This window comes from Lissotriton vulgaris, chromosome 2_1 (assembly GCF_964263255.1).
Source record: "Lissotriton vulgaris chromosome 2_1, aLisVul1.2, whole genome shotgun sequence".
In the NCBI taxonomy this organism is placed as follows: domain Eukaryota; kingdom Metazoa; phylum Chordata; class Amphibia; order Caudata; family Salamandridae; genus Lissotriton; species Lissotriton vulgaris.
Window position 1 is genome coordinate 548,510,919 of NC_141687.1, and position 22,352 is coordinate 548,533,270.

The following is a 22,352-nucleotide window of genomic DNA, read 5'->3' on the forward strand; positions in this document are numbered from 1 at the left end:
AGCCTAATGTTAAGGGCCAACACACCACAGAAAGACCTGTACAAGGATGGGCAGGATGAACTATCACCACATTTCACTTTAGGAGAAATCCAGAGAGGAATAGCTGGTCTAACAAGCAAGAAAGCTCCAGGCCTTGACGCTATACCCCCAGACCTATTTAAATCAAATGTGGCATTATGGGCACCGGTTCTCACAGCAGTGTTGAATGCAGCGGCAGCTTCTGGTTGTCCCAGGCAATGGGTGGCCGAGAACAACTTTTTGAAACAACTACTGGGTGTCCCGAAGGGTACAGCTAACTTTAATAGTCCACAAAGAAACTGGAACACCTTTCATTGGTGATACTTTATCATAACTGCCTCTATTGTTTTGGCTAAAATTTTGGCTGAACAAAGATCTGACCCTTAACCACCAGTTGCTAAGCGAGGTGCTTTCACAAGATCACACGCTTAATGTCCCCTGGCTTAAATATTTAAAGAGATGTTTCACCGAATTGGGGCGCCCAGACCTGTTTTCTAAACCAAGTACAATTGTGAAGGCTGATGTAGAACTTGTCAAAAGAAGTTTCTCCACAATGAAAAGTTTGGAACGTGAAGAAATGGAATTGAGAAAACCAAGTATACGATCATTTGTTAAACTTAAAATTACCCTCCTAATGGAGCCTTACTTATTAAGGCCCACACCAAGCCATGAGCGGTTCCTATTAACAAGGTTCCGGCTGGATTACTACCATCTATTACTAGCCGTTCCCAGGGGGTCACATAGAGGTCAAGTGTTACCCTCCTGTGGCTGCGACAATTTGTCTCAGCAGGATGTGGTACACTTTTTATTTATTTGCCCATTTTATGACGTTCTACCTAAAGCCTATATTAAAGAGTCTAAACTTTAAACAGGTCCGTCCGGCTTTATATCACTTACAAATGGTAAAACCTGAAAGTACTTTATATATGGTAGGGTTCCTTAAATCAGCTCTGAAAATTAGAAATAGTCAGGAAGAGTGATGATCCTCTTTAAGCTGTTTTTTAATATTGTATTTTTATGAATTTGAAATGAATTATATAATACCTTTTGGGAATTTACACATGTATTTATTTTCTCAAATTTTATGTGGATATTGTAATATTGCTTTTATGGTTTTTAATATGAAAAACCGGATAAAGTACTTGAAACTGAAACTGAATCCCATATAGTAAACAAACAAAAAATCAGCCAAATACCTTTCACGAAGGAACTTCCCTATTCTAAATAAAGTACTGAAAGTGGCAAGGGGAAATTCTGAGAGGAAGGTAACAGCATCATCTGAACCATGTTTAAAGTATGAGAGCTCAACATGAAGCTCAACACTCTGGGTAGGGGAAATCAGCAGAGTTGAGAAGTCTTCTCTCAGCGAAGTCAAGACAGGGTCTGCACTACTGATCTAAAGATCACACGATTAAAACATGAGAGCTTCTTCATATCAGTTTCCTTTAAATGAATCTATCCGAAGACAGTGTTCTCTGGGAGCAAGTAGACTCCCTAGTTTCCCAGCTCTAAACCAAAGGAGTAACTGTCGGGTGACTGTGGATGTAACATCAGTCCGGTCTGCCTGGTACAGGACGGTGTCTACCACCATCTCACTCTACATATCGAAGCAACTTCCAATTGAAAGTTCAGTGGTCTACGAGTCTAATACAATAAACAATAAGCCTATCCTAATTTAGCAAGACAGGTTATAAGACACCTGCAGAGGATAAACAACAAGACACTTGCAAAACATTGTATGATGTGAAACTCGGGTCTGGTTACAGGCTAGGCCAGCATAAGATTCAAAATAGATACTAAACGAGTACAGTTAGCAGAAGTAAATATATCAAGTAAATTTTTTAAAAAGTTATATATTTCCCTTTTATAGCATATACATTGATTGTAATTCAGCTAAACATACAGGCTCTCATCTAGATAAATACATATCCACTAACTGCAATTGATTAATAAAATGCATACAGGTTAATATGGCTAAACACACTTCGAGTATATAAATTGCATATAAAGGGTTGGGGCACTTCATTACGCTGTTCCAATTGCGATCGCATTTTTATACGATTTACTATCTCTGAAGATTAGCTAAGGTTAGTGGATTAATCAGTTGTTTTGTTGGTTGTTATTAGTTTTTTTTGGTAGGGATTATTCAAGTGCTTTGGAGGAAACAATTCTAGCGTTTACTTCCGTTTTTTGTGGTGAATGAGTAGGAAGTAGGGGTGATTGTTAGTAAATTCCAGCAAACATTTGGTACAATGAAAAGATAGAAAGATTAGTTACTGTTTAGGCTGCAGAGATATATTGTCAGAGAAGGAGAGGTTGTGAACCGTGAGGTGGGGTGTGGCCAAAAGCAGAAATACAATAGTGAGTAAGACAGACAGACAGACATGAGACTCAGAAAGTGCCACACTCAGAGAGAATTAGGAAGCAGAGGATGGAGGGTAAGGACAGTGTCCTTCAATAGACAGAAAGGAGACGGAAACAGGCAAAAATGTAAGTCAAAGTCATTCTTCTTACAGGGCGAGGGGGTTTAAAATCGACAGGCGCATGCTTTTGGGGATAGCATGCGTCCAGCAGGGTGCTCTAGTGACTCAACGGTTCCTCTTGGCAGTGAGCCCCGTGACTCAGGTCCTCGCGGCAAAGGTGTGCTTGAAAAGGCGCTCGCCATAAACTTTCCAAACCCGACGAACATGACACGGGCTGGGTCCCGAGACGCACACGCCCTGCCGCAGCGCCCTGCGTGCCAGCGCCACATCAAACGTGCTGTCATTTCGCGGCTGACAGGAGGAAGCGTTTACACGTGTTTGCGAGTGGGCTGCGGATTGTGTTTCCCGATAAACCACAATTGCTGCTCGCGGGTGCCAAGAAGCAGGTCGGCCCCAGGGAAAGCAGGAAGAGAGAGGCTGCAGTAACTGACAGCCAGGTAAACGCGCACACTGCTCCCGTCCCGAGGGGCAGTCTGGATGGTAGTAACGTATTGTATCTTGTTTTTATCGCTTATTGAGGCCTTAATTGTGCTGCTTGGTGCCTCTGCGAACAGTATGTGTGGTGGACTCTGAAATGAACGGCGCTCGCATTAGTAAGTGTGCTCTGCAGGGGCGCACAGATGATGATATGCAGCCTGGCAGGTGGCGGCAGGGCTGGGCAGTGCCCCGGGGGCTGAGGCCAGTGGAAGATGGGTTTGCGGTCTGCATCTGCTGTCACTGCCTCCATCGCCCCAGGTTCTATGGAAGCAGGCACTGCGGGTGCGGGATGAGGAAGAAAGTGAACGAGGCCGAGTATGAAAAGCGCACGGAAGGGAGACAATCAGAGATAGGAAGGGAGCAGAGCCGGACTGCTTGGAACATTTTTTTGTCAGAGCCGCTTGTGGTTGCCAGTCTGGTCCTGTGTGGCATGTCAACTTGCCGAGTTCTCCAGCCTGCCGAGTCCCCCATCCTGCCGAGTCCCCCATCCTGCCAGGTCCTCAACGTCTTTTCTGGCGCAGGAACACCTGCAAATTTTTGAAATCCTGTCTGGCCAGGATCACTGGGTCTTCAGTGGGGCCGCAACTGATGCAGCAGAGTTGAATGCAATGACCCTTTGCCACACGAACACCAGGTTTTATGTGTCTGGTCGCCAAAGTTTTTCTTCCCCCAATAAACAAATTCCAAAATCGGCACTTAATTATTGGAAAACAAAGAATCAATGGCTCAGATGAGCTGGGTGTCGCGTCGTAGAGGCAATAACGACCGACAATTCTTTATGTTTTAAGAGAGCTTTATTTTCTACATCCTCTCCTGACCCTGTCCCTACTCTAACTGGCCCGGTTCCTGTCCCTGGCTCCTCCCGTTCCTGCTCCTCTCTCTTAGCTCCACCCCAACCACTAGACTACCACATGCAATCCTACATCTCCCCCCTTCTTAACAAAATGAACTTAGTTTCCACAGTGTTTGCAATTCTTCAATCCACCACACGGGTGGACGGACAGCTTGTTCTTCAAGCATCAGTAGTGTCGAATCCTTGGTGATCCTGGCTTTGATCAATCTTTCCGGTGTCTTAGCCAAGACATCCTTAACTGCGGGAATGCATTTTTGAGATTGCAACCCATTGCATGTGGGCTGCTTATTATTCGGTTCCGCAGTTATCGTGGTTCTTTCTTGTTGGGTGACTGCTACGGGCTCAGCTCGGCAGTGGCAGTCTGCCTTCCTTGGTGACTCTTGGTCTATTGCTGATTTATCTCCTTCGGGAGCGGACGGTGTGCTGGTCTTCTTCTGAGCTCCCACCTGTAAGGTTGTTTCTCTTTGTCTCATCAGGTTGGGGACCGCACTGTTCTTCTGTTCACCATCTGTCAGGTTGGGAACAGCACTGTTCTTCTGTTCACCGTCAGGCATGCCAGACATTAGTGTATTATCTGACATGAGTGTCCTGTCTTGATTCTTGGACTCGTTGGCTGCCTCTGTTTGTTTCTTCCCTTCCCACTCGTGTCTGAGACTGGCGAAACCCTTGACCACCCGGTCAGGTGCCTGCTTGTCTCTCATTCGGTGACAGTTCATCTCTGTCACCACGTTCGGTCCTCCCCGCGGGGTGACGGGATAATCCTTTACCACTTGGTAGATACTGTCCCAGTCCTTTGTTCTCCTTCCGTCAGTTCTTTGAGTCAGCCTCTCTGACCCCATCAGGGGTGACGGTATATTATTCATGTCTTGATGTGGCGATGACTGATGTGACTTGTTGTCCTTTGGTTCTGTTGTGCGTTCGGGTGATTGATGCCATGGCCGTGGTCGGGACCATGATTTTGTTGACCCGAATGATCGGACAGACATGTTTTCCGACTCGGAGGAGTCGGTTGCCGATTCCCTTTGAGAACGTTCTTTTGAGGGCGTCGTGACTGATAAGTTTATTGAGTTGGTAGTCTGGGATGACGTGCTCCTGGAGTCGGAGCTATCTACGGAGTATTTCCTTGGGTATGTCTCTTTATGTGTCTTCTGTGTTGTTGCGGTGGAGGGATCGTTTACTTCTTTAGTTTGGTCTCTGAGCATTTGCTCTTTACCATTTTCACGGGACATCAGTTGTCCGTCTTTAGTTTGGTCTCGGAGCATTTGGTCTTTACCCTTTTCACGGGACATCAATTGTCCCTTCTCCGTTTTCTCGTTGACACAACTGTCTGGAGTGCACATGCCCCTCCCTTTTCGGTGTCTGAGTGGCTTGCCACTTCTCATGTGGTTGGTTTCTTCTTCTCGCTTGTTGTTTGTGTTAACGTCTGTGCCATTGGGGTGATGTGTCTCACTGCTTGATGCTTCCTCAGACTCATCTATAGACTTTGGTGCATAGCGGGAGGATGCCCGAAGTTGTTTGTGTGCTGATTTCCGGCGTTGACGGGATAGGTCCCGTCTTCCGTAGTTCGTCTTTCTTGCCTTCTTGTTGAGTAATCTGCCATCTTGTCCATGGGTGTGATCTGTCCCACTTGACACTTCATCTGCTTCATAATCATTTTCATCATCGGTTGACTGACTCCTTGAGGTTGAGTAACTCCGTGAGGTTGTATCAGTATCATCATCTGTTGACTGACTCCTTGAGGTTGAATAACTCCATGAGGTTGTATCAGTGCCGCTTTTGCAATCCTGATTCATCCAGGTCTTTTGTGATGGTGACTTGGAGTGTTCCATGACGCTCTGTCTCTTGTTTCGTCTTGGCTCTGATTCACCCTCCCTCTTTTCAGCCTTGTTTGTTTCCTAGGCCTTGCCCCTAGACATAAGGGGTGCCTCTTTCCAGACATCCATGTGTCTTGCATTCGAGTGCACATCTTTCGATAAGTCTTTTGCTTTTACCCGCACTCCAGCCTCGGCCCCTCTGATGATTCTCTTTAGCGACCACTGCTCCTGAAGAATCTTGCGCTTCGTGTCTGCGCTTGAACAGCCTTCGATTATTCGGAGCCGAACTGCTTACTCATTCGTAAATGTATTGAAGTAGCAGCAGGGTACCAATCTTTGTAATAGGGCAATGAATTTTGGCAGTGGTTCTCCTGGTTCCTGCCGTGCTGTGGTGAAGGCAATGCGAGCATGATCCACGTCTACCGGTGCATGGAAATGGGTACGTAGTTTCTTTTGGAGTCTCTCATAGGTCTCTGTATCCTTTTCAGGGAATGTTCTGACTAAACGTCGGCCCTCATGACCTATCAGCTGGAGAAGTAGTGTCAGACATTTTCTATCTCTTCGTTCACCAATTGCGTCGAGGAAATCGTCCAATGATTCCAGCCACTGGTTCCATTTGGGGCCCAAACTCTGACTGTCAGTCTGGGTCACTGGGGGCGGTACTTCAATGCAGGGATTGGACCGATGGGTTGCTGTAACCACTGCCATGAGGTGGGGAAAGTTTCCGTCTGCTGCCGTCGCAGGATTGTTTACTTTGCCTCCCGTCTTAGTTGCTGACCTTCTTCTGCCGAGGTCCTGTGTCTGGTCGTTTCCTTTGATTCTGGGAAGGTTCGCCACTCAGCTACACCATGCGTGACTTAGCGAATCCCCACTTTCTTTTGAGTTGCCTGCTAACTGCAGGTGATTTGGGGCTCTTCCGCGATGATATGTGACACCAGTGACATCTCGTTCTTGTGCTTCTTTTGGCCTGGCACAGGTTATCCAGTGGTTTCAATGATGAGAGAATGCTTTGTTGATGTTCGTTTACTCATGTATCTGGATTATTTTAACTCCTTAGCTCTTCTTACTATTGACCATTTATCTTCGCGTGGTGCTGAAAGTTTACTTTGGTACTGGCCTTTAGCTTGTGTTTGTTACGTTCGGGATCTGCATTTGCTTGGTGTATTCAGGATTTGCACTTGCTTGTGCTCGTTGACTTCGGAACTTGCATTCGTCCGTGCTTGGTATGCTCGGGTTTGTCTTGGTTCGTGCTTATGGTGTTTTGGATTTGCATTTGCTTGTGTTTGTCGCATTCGATATTTGCGTGGGCTGTGCGTGTCTACGTTGAGGCTTGCATTCGTTCTGACTTGCGTATACTTGAAGCGTATGTTTGTTTGTGTTTGTTGCGCTGTAAATCTTGCCTTTCGCCAGCGCTTGTTGCTAACGGTCACTTTTGTTCATTCCACTTTCGTTGCTTACAACAGTGCTTGTTTGTGCTCACCATTGTCTTTATTTGTCTTTTGCATTTGCTTATGCTTGTTTTGCTCCTCTGCTTGCATTAGCTTATGCTTGTTCTATTGCACTCCCTGTATTGGCCAGTGCTTATTCGTTTACCTTTGCCAATGCTTGCTCCTTTACAATTACCAGTGTTTGGTCTTTCACATTTACTAATGCTTGTTGCTTTACGTATACCAATGCTTGTTCTCTCGCATTTGCCAATGCTTGATTTACTATTTCTCTCATTGTCTTTATCAGTGCCTGTCTTCTTAGACTGCTTCTTGCATTTGCATGTGCTTGTTTGTTGTCTTTTCAGCGCTTTTTTATTCTTCACTTGCATTCGCCAATGCTTGTTTGCATGTGTCAATGCTTGTTTTGTTACAGTCACCAATGCTTATTTCATTTACAGTTGCCAATGTTTACTTCATCACTTTTGCCAATGCTTGTTTTTCCACAGTCGCCAATGCTTGTTTTGATCCAATCTTCCAATGCTTGTTTATCTTCAATGCCAATGCTTGTTTTTGGTCTTTGCCTGACTCCAAAATGGCCGCCGCACATTTACACAGGGTTTGTCTTCAGGGCTGCCTGACTTAAAGATGACCGCCGCTGTGAAGTCTCGGTTCACACGAGACTTGGCTCTCTCTCTTCAATGCTTCATTCACTTGGCCCCATTCACCACACTCACCGGGTGCGGGGGCTTCTTCCAGGGCACAAAGGCTGTCGCCGCATCCACCACAACAGCGAAGGGCACAGGCACGACCGGGGTGAGCTCCCGACGTCGAGTCCTCTGTCTTCTCCAGGACTCACGCTTCAGGGGTGAGATTTGAATTCTTTTTGGCGCGCGATCGCGCTAGCTGCATTCTTCACTGCACTCGCTCGCAGCGCGCCACGCTCCACAACCACGGAGCTTCAGGTCACACAGGCAGTGTTCCTGGTGGCTCAGTCTTCGCCTCGGTGCTTCCTTTCGTCGCAGTGGGCGCGAGGTCAAGTTCCCACTTGCGCCACTGGGGACAGGGTCATACAGTGTCACGGGATCACCACTGGTTGCGCGATGTGCCCGATCCCACCCTCGTCGCCAGCTGTCGCGTCGTAGAGGCAATAACGACCGACAATTCTTTTTGTTTTAAGAGAGCTTTATTTTCTACATCCTCTCCTGACCCTGTCCCTACTCTAACTGGCCCGGTTCCTGTCCCTGGCTCCTCCCGTTCCTGCTCCTCTCTCTTAGCTCCACCCCAACCACTAGACTACCACATGCAATCCTACACTGGGAGCGCCCTCATTGCACTTGATGGTAATTTCTGTTGTTTCCAGTTTAGAACTGTCAGGGGTTTCCTGCTCGTGCTGACCGGGAAAATATGAACGTACAAGCAAATGTGATAACTTGTATGTCAATTTCAAGAGTCACCGACACCAACCCACAGCCCGGGTAGCTAGTCTATAAACAAATGCAGACCGCCATGTTTAAATCTCCAGAAAGCACATTCAAACCTTTATATAGGTGAAGACGTTAAACAAAAAAACAGCTCTAAAGGAACTACTCTATTGGAAATGTCTAAGGACCCATCAACAGTGCAAAAGGCACTACAGCACGAATGCAATTGTCCAACATGCAAAATTACACCATACAGTTTTACCACCTGAGTTTACATTGGAGTCCCCGAAACTACCATAACATGAGCAAAATTTCAGTTGAACATCTCCTCCTCTCAAAAACTGGCGGTAATTAAACATCTGTCCGCCAGACATGCAAATAAGGCAACAACTCCTACAGCACCATAAATAAACACAGCAGCTGACTTGCGTTACATTTCTTTACAAAGCCATTCAAGGCCATGCAAATCAGGCCTTGTATGGCCTGATCCATCCAGTTAAAGTGGACACCCACTCAACAGGTCCTTAGCGCTGGGAGGCCTTATGGTAGCCAGGCGCTCTACAAATACCTTTTTCATTTCATTTCATTCATTTATAAATATTACTGAAGCCTCTGCGTTGTCCTTGCATTGCCTTCTGCGATGCAAGGACAGCACAAAGGCTGCATAAATATGGGCCCACATATTTAGTGTACGTGCTGCTATTATTTTTCCAGACATAATGGAAATTCCTAATTCAGTAATTTTACTGTTTTCAAAAATCGGCAAATGGGGAAGGCATATTATTGTGAACATTTGTATAGCACGCCCTTTCATTACAAAGCCACTCAAGGCCACACAAATCAGACCTTGTGTGGCTTTGTAATGAACTGTAACATCGTGGGAGGTGGTATGCACACCGTTATTTCTCTTCGTTTACGCCATTTCTTCAAACTTTATAACGTTGCGTGCGAAACTGGACTGTGCCTTGCCCCAATGCACTTTAGTTAGAACAATACTGTGTGAACGCTCCACTCCCTGACGCACAGCGTGAGTGGATTTTGTATCCTACTCATAATTAACCTTTTGAACTTTACTCATACTTAGTCCCATTTAATCCACAATGTTTTCCAAAGCTTTCATGTTGTCAATTTTCTCATCCACATGTATAGCGTCCCGCATTTTAAATGCTTCCCATATTTAAGTGTGCCCATCCAGGCCTCTTCATAAATACGATCAAAATGTAGAGAATCTTTCAAAGCAGCATTTTCTTTATTTAGAACCCAATACATTTTGGGCTTATCACAAGCCCTTCGTCAGGGGTAACTGTAAACTGCCAATTTGAGAAAGTACACATTACTAAATATCGTCTGCGTTACATTACCAACAATCTTCATCACATAAATTCATAATTAATTGTGCAAATATATATCCCCTTATGCTCGTTGCGCAAAATCTATTATGTTAAGATTCAAACTGATTTTCGTCTCACCCCAAACATTACTGTGTTAAGCAATACATATCTAATACCGCAAACCCCCCTGGTATCGATCGGAGTTAAGGATGGTTGTTGCTCGTGTTTTTGTTATTACGGTGTTTAGGCGTGGCTCAGTAGAATGCGCGTTAGGGAGCATGGGGAGTATGCGATTTGCTAGATGGGGGAAGAGGTGGTCAGACGATGTGTACAAAGGGAGGGGATTGATACCAGGGGGGTTTGTGGTATTAGATATGTATTGCTTAACACAGTAATGTTTGGGGTAAGACGAAAACTGGATTGGTGTTTAAGGAGAGTCAATCAGTTTATAGATTTTGCGCAAAAAGCATAAGGGGATATATATTTGCACAATTAATTATGTGATGAAGATTGCTGGTAATGTTACGCAGATGATATTTAGTAATGTGTACTTTCTCAAATTGTCAGTTACCTCCGACGAAAGGCTCGTAATAAGCCCGAAATGCATTGAGTTCTAAGTAAAGAAAATGCTGCTTTGAAAGATTCTCTACATTTTGATCGTATTTATGAAGAAGTGCGGATGGGCACACTTAAATATGGGAAGCATTTAAAATGCAGGATGCTATACATGTGGATGAGAAAATTGACAACATGTAAGCTTTGGAAAACATTGTGGATTAAATAGGACTAAGTATGAGTAAAGTTCAAAAGGTTAATTATGAGTAGGATACAAAATCCACTCACGCTGTGCGTCTATGAGTGGAGCGTTCACACGCGCTCCCCACAGTTTTGTTTGTAATGAACTGTAACACAAGGGAGCTGCTTGAGCTGAGTTACAGTACACTTCTACTTATACAACGTTCCATGGGTGGAGCGTCAGTGTTCCCACGCATCCACCAATGGACTTTGGCACATTCCCAGATTTACAAAGTCTTGTAATCCTGGGAATGCATCAAAAAGTTACAACTTCCCAAGTGAGGCGCAACGGGGAGAAATATATTTCTGCATTACACTTTCAAAGAGGGAAATACCTGTGAGGATTGTTTTTGTGCAGGAAGGTGCCCCTTCCTGCACAGAAACAATCCGGCGCTAGGCAGCACACAGCGGGCCAGCGCAGGGAGAGAGCAGAAATGATCCATATCTTTGTAAATATGGAGTATCTCTGCTCTCGCCCTTTCACACAACGCAACGCTGTGCAGCAACTGTGCTTGCTGCCCTGCGTTGCTTGAAAATGTAGTAAATGTTCCCCAAGGCGTATGATTTCAGGAGACCCTTGAAGATATCAAGGTCACCTTAAAGCGCAGATGCTCTTGTATCGGGGAGATACTATAGTGGCACTTATCAGCAGGGGCTCTGAACTGAAACCAGCACTTCTCGGCAGAGGTGCAGTCCCTTCAGTGAGGAGAATAGGCACTTCTCGGTAGGAGATGGTAGTCTGTGATGGATGCTGAGATACTGAAGTGCTGTAGCACGTGTGCGCAATTTGCAAAGCTGGTTCTTGCCATCTTTGAGGAGTTTTGTTTAACGTTGTCATATCTGCCACCTTCATGAAGTGGGTGAAGTTGTAAAAAAACAGCAGGACAGTAGTCCTAAGGAAAAGATGTTTTGCCGGATCAAAACTGTCAAAATATACTTTTGTGGCACAATTTTCTGCCGTATCTGGGCATGTTTTTGGTATGAAAATACAAGGTAGGCGAAGCTTTGCTAAGGAGACAATCTTCGCACCATTGTGCACTTGCAGAGTCTTTTACTGTCCTAAAACTTCCCAGGTGGAATTAAATATAATTTTACAAACACCTGCTTATCAACAGTCCCTGAGATACATCGGACTGGTTTGTAACCTTCGCATTTGGATTCAGTTTTAAAAACTAAAGTTCGAGCGCAAATTCCAACACACAACATTAAACCCACCACTTGAGAGGCTTCTAACATTGGGACGAGATTCAATCTTAACAAATTGTAGCCATGCCAGTAATGTTCAGTTATGTAGATGCCACAGGATGGGGGATTTCGGACCACCATTTTGGCAGGTACGAAAATGGAGACATTTCAAAATAAATTACTTGATTGTCAAAAAAGTCATGTTTTGACTCACCTATGCTGATGCGCGCACTCGCAGTACCTTCTGGGCGTTGTAATGCAAACGGAATCTTCGGATATTTCTGGCAAACTGCCTCATTCATAGTGTCATCAGTGTACCCCTGAATTTCAGTTGCGAATTCCAGGTTTCTAACATATTAAATAATGTCACATCCGAAACGTAGCAATTATAAATGTACACATATCAATACTTTACAAAAACAAATTTGCAATTACATTTTTTTGTTCTCCATCCCTTTCACTTCGCCCCTTTCAGCACTGCCATTCTTTCTTTCCAAATTCCTGCTCAAGATAAGGCTTTACTTCTTCTTTTGAGGGGAGTAAGTTTTCATCTTATGCCGGATGTCACACATACTTGCAAGTGTCTGGATTTTTCACGTTCTTTCTAAGGCAACCCAACCGCGTAACGCCTAATCCCTACCAATGTGACTGTATTTTCTCACACATTAAGATTCTCTATAATGGTGTAATTATACATGGGCGTAAATCACAAAAACTCGTTTTCATGAAGCTTTAAGAACTGCCCCCAAAGTAATTTGGCCAGAGTCACACAGTTTGTCCAATGTCAAATGATTGGAATAGGGCTTTGATTTCCTGCTTTCGTGGCTAACAATTTATCCACTCGAGCACATCCCCTCCCTAAGGCAAGGCGATGCAGAAACCAAAATTAAAAGAGCGACACGTGCTCAAAATAACCAGAAATACCTGCTGATTTACCATACTCAGAGCTTGTTTTGAAAGCATGCTTCTGGACGCAGGAAGTGAGCTGTGAAATCTGCAAGGTAATGGACTTTTTAAATACAGAGTCTGATTCAGACTCAAACAGCTTTATTCAGTACATTTTGCATGACCATAAAAGCATACTAAAACAGGAATAAAAAATAAATTATTTACACAGTCACTATTATTTCACAAATACAGTCCATATTTAGTAGGGATGGGCGGACATCTCCGTTCCGCCCACGGAATGTGGGGAGATTTGCCCCTTCCGCCTTTCGCAATGAAGGCGGAGAAACAAGGCAAATCTCCGCACACTCAGGGACGTAACAGAAGTTAGCCGTCCGTCCCCCGCCCGCCTCCCGCCCGCAGTATTAAATAACATTAAAAAGCCTAAAATAAGATTTAAATAAAACTTACCTTATCACGGGTGCATCCTTGTCCATTGCGCCTTCTTCTTGGAACTGCGCATGCGCAGGGTCCCTCGCATGCGCAGTTTCAAGAAGAAGGCGCGATGGACAAGGATGCGCCCGCGATAAGATAAGTTTTATTTAAATCTTATTTTAGGCTTTTCAATGTAATTTAATATTGCGGGCGGGAGGTGGGAGGCGGGCGGGCCTCGCATAACGGAAATATGCAGAGAGGCACAGAGATTGGTTCAATCTCTGTGCCTCTCCGTGTAAGTCCCTTCCGCGACTTCCGCCCACCCTTAATATTTAGATGAAAATTCAAGGAAACTATTTAACATAAATTCATTAAAATCTTATAAGTTCATTAGCCTTAAAAGAAATCTTCTCAACGGGGAACATAAAGTACATTTAGTTATAAGTATCACACGTTTAAAATATTGGGCATTATGTTTCCATCTTTAGTTCTCATAATTTTCATAGGTTAGAGCCTCTAAATAAGAATAAGTCTTTCTTTTCCTAATAGACATTTGGATAAAATTGCAGGCAGCATTCATAATTTTTTCATCCTCCAGGCTACAAATAAAATTAAAAGCTTGTTTGTAGTAATAGTATTTATTTACTGGAAAGCGGGGTTTCAAAGTAAATTTACGAATGTCCCTATAAAAATCACAGCATAATAAAAAATGCAGCGTGGTTTGAGGCGATTTTCCATCACATGGACAATTTGGTAAGACATGGTACCTTCTCCTGATCTTAGGGAACGCAACTAAATAATGTAAGGTACCAAGTCTTAATCTAGTCAGAAAGAACCTATACTGAACATTTCTTACTGTAATAAGGTAGGTTATATGCCCATAAAAAATGGGTGCTCATAGTAAGAAATAATACTTTGTTTTGTACTTGATTCCCTCTCCCTTACTAAGTCCATAGCAGTAATAAACCTTGTTTTCAATTCTTTCTTACTATATTCTTGGATAGAAGAATAAAGTTTGCAGCTTTTTAGTAAAGTGTGTATATAATCAAGCCACAATATTTTCCTGCTATTATCTAGAGCCAGGCAATCAAGTATTATGCTCTTAGTGAACCTAGCTTCTTCTCTCGTTCAAATCCCATGCCATAATGTTAAACCAGCTGTTTTTATAAAATCGCTAATGTAGGGGACAGATAGTTCTCTATGAACTAAGCAGTTAGATGTAGAACTTGGGACTGCTAGCAAGCGTTTGTCAGAACCCTCACTCCCCGATTGTCCACAATAACGCACTACAAGTCAGGAAAGAGAAGCAGAAAGCTAGAAAGAGCTTCCTGGTCCGCATTAATGCGATCTCGGCATTCTAAGATGGTCGCTGATGTCGCGTGGTGTTAGCAGTCTAGTGTTTCGTCTCTTCGCCACCGCAGCTCAGGTGAGGCTTGCTCTGTCAACGAACTGCGCACTTCACCGAGGAATTTGGCCAGAGCGGTAGCGTAAATCCTGTGAGCAGAATCCTGAAGAAAGATAAATAAGACTTTTGGAAAACCTTGCCAATTTGATATTATCCAGGCGGTTCGCCGCAGTAGATGTGAGTTCCGTTTTGAGTGTTTGCAGCTGAAGAGAAAAGTGAGAGCTCCACTCCGACTCAGCCGACGCTGAAGAGAGAGGCGTTAACTGTAGTCTTGTTCAGAGCACCTGTGAAAGAAGGCGAAGAAGAGTTAAGATAAGTGATAATTTCTAAAGACATTATAACAGACAAGAGACAATGTAATGTAAATAAGAATTTCTAAAAAGAATAGAACTTACCAGAAGGTCACCAGTGATAACGCCAGACCTAATAAAGCAAGAGAGACATAACTTAGTTACAGTGAGCGACAGAAAGAACATATCTATGAAAAGTATATCATAGTTATCATAAAACGATTCCAGTCAATAAACAATACTAAGTACCTTAGCAAATATACATTAGTAGTTCTAAGGCTAAGAATAATATAAACACTAACCATTTTTTGTTTAATTGAACAGTAATAGACTAAGAAAAGTGAGAGAAGGCGTAGGATAATATTCGAGCCTTAGCCAGTTACACAGAAGAGAGGCTAGTTCCTGGAGGTCAATAGGTAAGTTAGTTATAAGTAATCAGAGTAAAAAGGAGAGTAGAGCTGAATAGGACGGAAATTAATAATCCTTTTCCTCTTCAGGTTCCAATAGTAAGAAGGTCTGCAGGTCAGACAAGGGAAAAGGAACCAACCAGAAACAGTCTCTTCTCTTCTCTCTCAGTTTGTTATTTTATCCAATATCCCCCTTCCCTTCAAGATAATAATCGAGAGTCTCGTGCCAAATAGAGCTCTGGGTTGTTGTTCAGGGTGGATTTGGGAAAAGGCATCTCTGTTCCTGTGCAATCAGGTTTTTATGGAGTTTTCTCAGAACCTGAAAGAGTGAAGTGCCCAAGTTGCACTTAGCACCCGAGCAGAGATGGCAGAGGGGATAGATATGCAAAGTTTAGGTGCGATATTAGACACAATTCAAAAAGAGTTAAGCGCAGTTAGAGAGGAAAATCAAAGCCTTAGGTCAGAAATAATAAGTTCCAGAAAAGAAACTGCTGAGTTGGCACAAAGGTTTTGTCAGCCTTTTAGTTCGAAGACAGAGGTACCGGTGTCCTTATCTGAGAGTTCAAATAGAATGACCACTCAAGTGATTCATTCCCTTTCCCCCGTCATTACTCTAGCCGACCCAGAAAGATTTAGCGGAGACCCACAAAAGGCGCAAATATTTATTACACAGTGTTCCTTGCACTTCTTGTGCCGCCCTTCAATTTTTCCAGATGCACAGTCAAGAGACGCTTTCATCTTGTCATATTTGAGCGGAGATGCAGCATCGTGGTCCTTACCCTTAATCACCAAAAATTACCCAATTCTACGAAATTATGAAGAATTTAAACAGGAGTTTCTTCGAATCTTCGACAGAAGAAGAATATCCCAAGCTGTAGACAACGAGTTACTTGATTTAAAACAAGGGAATCGGGACTTAGTGTCCTACCTGGCTCAGTTTAACAAACTTGTTGTAGAGACAGATTGGCCGGAGAGCAAGAGAGCAGCAGTGTTCTATCGTGGTCTGAAAGACGAGTTAAAGGATGTATTGGCGGCAATACCGAATAGACCGACTGAGATTTCGGCGCTAGTGGACCTGGTGCTAGAAATAGATTTTCGACAAGGAGAAAGGGTGAGAAACGAAAAGACTTCAGGCCAGCGGTTCCTAGATTTGATAGAGTCTGGTCAGAGAATAATCAAAGTCATGATGGAGAATTTGGGAGGGAACCTATGCAGATAGGAGCTATTCGTGGTCCCTTGTCAAAAAAGGAGAAAGAGAAAAGAAGAACCAATAATCTCTGCATGTATTGTGGAGCTGGAGGCCACTTTGTTAGAAATTGTCCAAAGAAACCCAAGACGATCTTTAAGCGGAAGGAAAACTAGTGGGACCATCTGTTGGAGGAGTTGAACAGGTGGATGCGTTACAAAAGAAAACTCCGGAGAAACATAGAGTGGCCAACGCCTTGCAGTCGGCAGCACCTCATTTAATTCGGTCAATGGAAATAAGGTTTCGAAACATAGCATTGACAGAAGTTTCTGTGATGATTGATTCGGGGGCCACAGGAAACTTCTGTGACTTGAAATTCGCGGAGAAGGTTGAAATACAAGCGATCAAAAAATCCAAGAGCGAACCTGTCAGGGCTGTAGATGGGACTAATCTATCTTCGGGTCTAATAGTGAGCCATACGGAAATAATTCATCCTATTTCCAATGACGGACATGAAGAGAACATCCCATTCAATTTGATTGATGCACCTCAGTTCGAATTGATCTTAGGGCTTCCGTGGCTCACCGAGCATAACCAGACGATTAACTGGAGCACAAGAACAATTAGAATGAACTCAAGTTACTGTCTGGAAAATTGCTTTGGAGGTCATAAGGGAATTCAAGAATTAAACCCAGCCTATTCCTTGTGCCAGACGGGAGAGTCCATATGTGTCATTGAAGTTAAAGAAATACTGGAAGAATATAAGGACTTCGAAGAAGTGTTTAATGAGGTAGAGGCTGAACAACTCCCTCCCCATCGAGTTTATGACTGCAAAATCGAGATTGAACCTGGTTCAAATCTACCCTGCAGTAGAGTGTACGCTTTAACAGAAAAAGAATACCAACATCTGAAGGAGTACCTAGACAAGTATCTAGCCAACGGATTTATTCGACCCTCGCAATCTCATGTGTCATCGCCATTGTTTTTCGTGCCGAAGAAGGAAGGTGATTTGAGGACGTGCATCGACTACTGTGCCATCAATAAGATCACTAAGAAGAACCAATATCCTTTGCCCCCTATTTCGGGTTTGCTAGATCAGGTTAAAGGAGCCCAAATGTTCACCAAACTCGATCTTAGAGGAGCCTACTATTTGGTTAGAATGCGGGAGGGCGACGAGTGGAAAACAGCCTTTTGGACAAGATTTGGATTATTCGAATTCCAGGTCATGCCCTATGGGCTGTGCAATGCCCCAGCAGCCTTCCAACATTTTCTAATTTACATCCTGAAAAAGTACATTGATCGATGTGCTATCGTATACATTGACGATATCCTTATTTATTCCTCAAATACAGAAAGACATCAAGAACAAGTCAAGGGAATTTTGCAGAAATTAAAAGACAATCTACTGTTTTTGAAGCTAGAAAAATGCGCATTCAGTGTAACTCAAGTAGAGTTTCTGGGCTTCGTGATTTCTCCAAATGGAATTCTTATGGACAAGAAGAAGATAGAAGCAGTAATCAACTGGAAGTGCCCAACAAGTGTCAAGGAGGTACAGAGCTTCATTGGATTTGCAAACTTCTACCGACGATTTATCAGTGAATTCTCGAGGAAGATATTGCCGCTCACCAAACTACTGAAGAAAGGGATTCACTTTGAATGGTCAAGAGAAGCTGAAGAAGCCTTTGAAGCCTTGAAGCGGGATTTCACATCAGCCCCAATTCTACAACATCCGGATCCCATGGAACCTTTCTATGTGGAGACAGATGCCTCGGACCAAGCGGTTGGAGGAGTCTTATCCCAAAGAAATAAAGTAACCGGACAATTACATCCAGTTTCATATCGTTCAAGAAACTGACTCCAGCGGAAATAAATTATACCATCACCGAGAAAGAACTATTGGCAATAAAAGATGCCTTTAAAGAATGGCGCCAATATCTCATGGGGGCATAGCACCAAGTGACGGTGTTCACGGACCATCGTAATCTAACTTTTTTAGAAGACCGCCAGAACACTAACACCAAGGCAGTTGAGATGGTCACTGTATTTTGCAGATTATGATTTCATGATCACCTACAGACCAGGCGCTCAAAATGGTAAGGCAGACGCCTTATCCAGGATAGATACAGAGAAACAAAAAACCCCTCTGGAGAATCAATCAATCATTCCAAATGATAAGATATTTGGAGCCATTTCTCAGTCAATCTTGAAAAAGATATCTCAGAAGTGATGGATTTAGAAGCCATGCAGAAATGGGTGAAGGAAGGAGATGATAGAAGAATCATCCGTCAACTACCATACTTTCAAGATTCCATATATATACCCACCAAGGAGTTACAACAGCAAGTCATGCGAGAATGCCATGATGCTAAGTTAGCAGGACATAAGGGAGAAGTGAAGACAACAGAACTAATCAAGAGACATTATTGGTGGCCAGAAATGTCTAAAGATATTGAAGAATATGTTAAGACGTGCGAAACTTGTGCTCTGGGAAAATCTGAACGGCAGGCTCCGAAAGGGTTACTTCAACCTTTACCTACTCCACCCTACCCTTGGCATACAGTCACATTAGATCTAATTACTGATCTACCTCTTAGCCAGGGTTACAACACTATTCTAGTTGTAGTTGATTCATTTACCAAGATGAATCATTTCACCGCTTTAAAAGGGGTTCCGAGTGCCAAACAGTTAGCAACCCAATTCAGTAACCAAATTGTAAAGATACATGGAATCCCCAGAATCATAATCTCAGATAGGGAAGCCCAATTCATTTCTCATTTCTGGAGATCTTCTATTGAGGGCCTGGGAACCGAGGTGAGATATTCCACGAGTTACCACCCAGAGACTGATGGCCAAACTGAGAGGGTGAATTAAGAGGTTGAGCAATATTTGAGGCTGTTTCTTTTGAGACAGGAAGGAAATTGGCCAGATTTCCTGTGGGCAGCAGAGTTTGCCCATAATAATGCCAAGAATGTATCAACTGGTTACTCACCGTTCTATATGAATTATGGCAGGCACCCAAACTCCACCATTAGGCAGGCTGAAATATCAGTTCCAGCAGTAGCAGAAATTGTGTCTCATCTGGAACAGGTTCATCAGAGTGCAAAAGAAAACTTGAACCTGGCTAAGGAAAAGTATAAGATTTATGCATATAGTAAAAGACGAGAAGGTCCTCCAATTGAAATTGGGGATCAGGTTTGGTTGAATACTTAGAATCTAAAACTAAAAGGAAACCGAAAATTCCAGCCGAGATTCATAGGTCCCTATCCAGTGGAAGAAAGAATAAACCAGGTAACTTATCGACTCACGATGTCAACTAATCTAAAGATCCATCCAGTTTTCCATGTGTCTTTGTTGAAGAAAGCTCCAACTAATTTACGGAGGACTCTACCTCCTAAACCTGTGCAGGTGGAAACTGGACTGGAGTTCGAGGTGAAAGAAATTCTAGATTCCAAATGCTCCAAAGATTAATTGTATTATCTAATAGATTGGAAAGGCTATGGACCTGAGGAAAGATCCTGGGAAAGAGAAGAAGATGTCCATGCACCCAGGTTAATAAAATTGTTCCATCAACGATTCCCTACCAAGCCAAGAGGGAAGGAATCTGTCTTGTTGGAGGGTACTGTCAGAACCCTCACTCCCCGATTGTCCACAATAACGCACTACACGTCAGGAAAGAGAAGCATAAAGCTAAAAAGAGCTTCCTGGTCCGCAATAACGCGATCTTGGCACTCTAAGATGGCTGCTGATGTCGCGTGGTGTTAGCAGTCTAGTGTTTCGTCTCTTCGCCTCCGCAGCTCAGGTGAGGCGCGCTCTGTCAACGCACTGAGCACTTCACCGAGGAAGTTGGCCAGAGCGTTAGCGTAAATCCTGTGAGCAGAATCCTGAAGAAAGATAAATAAGACTTTTGGAAAACCTTGCCAATTTGATATTATCGAGGCGGTTCGCCGCAGTAGATGTGAGTTCCGTTTTGAGTGTTTGTAGTTGAAGAGAAAAGTGAGAGCTCCACTCTGACTCAGCTGACGCTGAAGAGAGAGGCGTTAACTGTAGTCTTGTCCAGAGCACCTGTGAAAGAAGATGAAGAAGCCCGAAGATAAGTGATAATTTCTAAAGACATTATAACAGGCAAGAGACAATGTAATATAAATAAAAAAATTCTAAAAAGAATAGAACTTACCAGAAGGTCACCAGTGATAACGCCAGACCTAATAAAGGAAGAGAGACATAACTTAGTTACAGTGAGCGACAGAAAGGACATATCTATGAAAAGTATATCATAGTTATCATAAAACGATTCCAGTCAATAAACAATAGTAAGTACTTTAGCAAATATACATTAGTAGTTCTATGGCTAAGAATAATATAAACACTAACCATTTTTTGTTTAATTGAACAGTAATAGGCTAAGAAGAGTGAGAGAAGGCGTAGGATAATATTGAAACCTTAGCCAGTTACGCAGAATAGAGGCTAGTTCCTGGAGGTCAATAGGTAGGTTAGTTATAAGTAATCAGAGTAAAAAGGAGAGTAGGGCTGAATAGGGCGGAAATTAATAAACCTTTTCCTCTTCAGGTTCCAATAGTAAGAAGGTCTGCAGGTCGGACAAGGGAAAAGGAACCAACTAGAAACAGTCTCTTCTCTTCTCTCTCAGTTTGTTATTTTATCCAATATCCCCCTTCCCCTCAGGATAATAATCGAGAGTCTCATGCCAAATTGAGCTCTGGGTTGTTTTTCAGGGTGGATTTGGGAAAAGGCATCTCTGTTCCTCTGCAGTCAAGTTTTTATGGAGTTTTCTCAGAACCTGACAGCGTTTTAAGAACTTATTCTCTTGTGTTTGGAGGATTGCAATATTAGCTCTCCCCCATAAAGCTGCACATAGCATGCAGTTGAAATTGCTTTAATCTATATAGGGTTCAATTATCAATGAAAGGGTTTGGCTAACACGCATCAAGGCCACGCCAATATAACAATAAACAACTACAATTGCCAATACTGCCACTTGTTTTACTACTTCAGAAAGGGGGAGAAGAATGAAACCAGTCCCTCCTAACCACTCTTCCAGTTTGAGTTAATCAATTAATTTTTTCAAACATTCAAGTAGATTCTTTCAAAATCAAATCCTCACAAAATTCCTATACATAATACAAACTATACAAAATTCCCATATAAAAGATCACACCTTTTTTGGAATCTAATTAGTGTCCCTTATTCAACAGACTTCCTTCAACATCCTCTCCTTCATACTCCTATATAGTGTTGCATTCATACTAGTGTTTAAACTTATTCCCACATTCATACATACATCCAACTTTCATTCACTCTAAACCCACCCTGGGGTACAAACAACAAATCTTTTTCAATAGAAAAGTGACTAAATTATTAAAAAGTACAAACAACGGACAATACATTTCAAATTTCAAGAACAGGCCATCCGTAATTAAACAAAATCATATAATTCCTGAAATGATGACTTGACTTGATTGGCCTAGAAAAACCGTGGTTGACACGTTTCGAATCCCTTTGAGCAAGGAATTCTCCTCAGGACCAAATATCACTGAAACGATGATGAATAGAGTCTTACTATACTGGTTAATGGTTTGGTATTCCAAACTCTATCTAGTACTGCAGCTTGAGACTTCTTACCTTATCAACCATTCAGCATATTCTCATGGGTTTATTCACGTCTTATCTAAAAGCAAAAATTCAAAATAATGCCTATGTCACAGTCGCCTTCTTAAATCTGTCATGCCAAACATTCTGTGTCTTAATAACCGATGTTGCTTACTTGGAACAATTATGGCGCAAAGCGCCTGAACCGGGATAGTCTTCTCTGTGTGAATAGTATCAGTGTGCTGATGTTCTGAAAAGTAAGGATTCATTGGATGAGTGACCCTATAGTGAGCACCACTGTCAGTAATTTCAAAGAGTTGCAGTTGAACCTTCGTA

At 43.0% G+C, this 22,352-nt stretch overlaps 1 protein-coding gene across 1 annotated transcript in view; it reads left to right on the forward strand.

Moving 5' to 3' along the window:
* The first annotated feature begins 2,803 nt into the window (after positions 1–2,803).
* Positions 2,804–22,352, forward strand: part of MAP2 (microtubule associated protein 2) — a 1,129,470-nt gene continuing 1,109,921 nt past the window's right edge. The window contains exon 1 of the mRNA XM_086955531.1: positions 2,804–2,938. The gene's annotated coding sequence lies outside the window, so the exon portion shown is untranslated. The remainder of the gene's footprint in view (positions 2,939–22,352) is intronic.